General features: G+C 34.7%; 1 pseudogene; it reads left to right on the forward strand.

Annotated features, from left to right (window-relative positions):
* Nucleotides 1–208: 208 nt before the first annotated feature.
* LOC124942447 lies at nucleotides 209–2,391 on the forward strand (annotated as a pseudogene).

Below are 2,391 nucleotides of genomic sequence, written 5' to 3' on the forward strand. Positions count from 1 at the left end.
AAAGTGGTACCTCAATTTGGCAAGTTTGGCAAGTTTGGCAAGTTTGGCAAGAATCTTGCCTAATTGATTTTATGTTTTGAGTTCAATTTTTAAATATGAATAAGCAAACAAAATAGTATGGATCTTATAAATATCTCGCTCAACTTCATTGGATAAGCTTGGCATTCCTCCCTTGCTATTTGTCGGACGGACCAAACTCTCTATTATAAATAGAGAAACCTTGTTCTACATTAAACTAACTACAGATATATATCTTCCAAACCTAAGTTGCTCTCATTTGATAGCTACTAAATCTAATGGAGAAAGACAACAACAACAACGACATCATTGCTCTTCATACTAGAGAAGAAGAAGAGCATCGGGACTATGCCACCCAGTTATTTGGCTCGCTCGCACTGCCCATGACAATGCAAGCAGCCTTCGATCTCGATCTACTAGAGATCATAGCTAAGGTCGGTCATGGCATGATGCTCACTCCATTAGAGATTGCGTCTCAAATACCTTACAATAACCCTAACACACCTTTCATGCTTCGAAGAATACTCAACCTTCTCACTAGCTTCAATATTTTGACTGTCGCTACCACAAATGATGAGACACGATACGGATTGGCCCCGGTGGCGAAATATTTTGTGAAGAACGAAGAAGGTTTTTCCTTTGCACCATTCATGACCGTTTTACACGACAAGGTCTTTCTTGACAGCTGGTTAGTACTGATGATTCTTCTATTTTAATAATAGAATTATTTAATTCATACATATGCATGGGTAGAGTTGTGGTGACCCTAGAGGGTTTACTGTTGTGGTATTGACCTATTTTAAAATGTGTTATGCACTAGAGTTTCTAGTTCTTCTACTTGTTTTTATTTAGGTTCTTACTTATCATTTATTTATAAGACACGTGCCCCTCATAGTTGGGTATGTTTGGAGGGTCCTATATTTTAATTTTTTCTAAAATTTGTTTTTAAAGAATATAGAGATATATAATATTTTAATGTAAAAATAAATAAATAAAATAACTTGATTAGTTCATTATTCATTTGTTCATAGCTTCTTAGTGGGCGAGTCTACACAAATAAATATGTTACACCAACTTATGGTAGCCTAATAACACATATTAACAACCACATTGATGTTGTAAATACATATGTAGCTATCAATTGAGAAATGTTGTGGTTGGAAGATCTATAGCCTTTGATAAGGAAAATGAGACAAACGAATTCAATTACCAAGGTGTGGACCCAAGGTTTAATGATGTGTTTAATAGAGGCCTGATGAACCACACAAAAGTCATTATAAAAAAGTTGCTACTAGCATACCCTGGCTTCAACAAAGACATGCAAAGCATAACACTGGTGGATGTGGGCGGCGGATTAGGCGCGACCCTCAGCACAATTATTTCAATGTATCCCATGATCAAGGGCATTAACTTCGATTTGCCTCATGTCATTTGTCACGCTCCTCCTTATCCTGGTTAACTATTTTCTCTAAGTTATTTAATATCTGGTTATTAGCTTAGAGCACATGTATGCATGCATCTTAATTTTGTTTATAATATTAAACTTTAGATTTTTGAAATTTCGATACATACAGGTCTGTAACACGTACATGGAAATATGTTTGAAAGCGTCCCAGAGGGCGATGTCATTTTTCTAAAGGTAAATATAAAACGTCTACCTTTGTCTTTAGTTTTGTTTGCCCTCGAGCTTGCGGGATGTTAGCCCTTAATTGTAAACAAAATTTTCTTCATTTTTCCACTTGTTTTTTATTTTATTTTTTCAATTGTTGATTAGAATACCCGTTTCATTCATATATTGGAGAATATTGTATTTCATACTTGATTATTCTTAGACAACCACTCTAATAATTCAAACTTCAATATTTTAAAGATAAAAGTAGTTTGATTAAATGTTATTTAAGTATATATATCTCCTTTTCTTTTTCTTATCACCATGTTTGTACAATCAAATTATGCCCACTTAGAAGCACACTAATATACATTTAGGATTATTGTCGTGCATTTGTTGGTGATGAAAGAATTGATTTATTTTGTGTAGGATATACTAATGGATTGGAATGACGAAAAATGTTTGAAGTTGCTCGGGAATTGTTACAAAGCACTTCATTCTAATGGAAAAGTGATAATAGTTGGTGTAATAGCTCTAGAAGTGCCCGATAACAAAACAAACTCGAAGAGCATTTATGAACTGGACATGATCGCATTAGCAATAAATCATGGAGGGCATTTACGGACTCTTAAGGAACTTCAAGTCCTAGCCACCAAAGCTGGGTTTACTAGGATTGTAATGGGATGCACTACCTTTACTAACTCAATTGTGGAATTTTATAAATAGAAAGGTGAGGAAATCGTAGCAAGCGCCTATTTGATCAC

Source organism: Impatiens glandulifera, chromosome 6, assembly GCF_907164915.1.
Source record: "Impatiens glandulifera chromosome 6, dImpGla2.1, whole genome shotgun sequence".
NCBI lineage: Eukaryota > Viridiplantae > Streptophyta > Magnoliopsida > Ericales > Balsaminaceae > Impatiens > Impatiens glandulifera.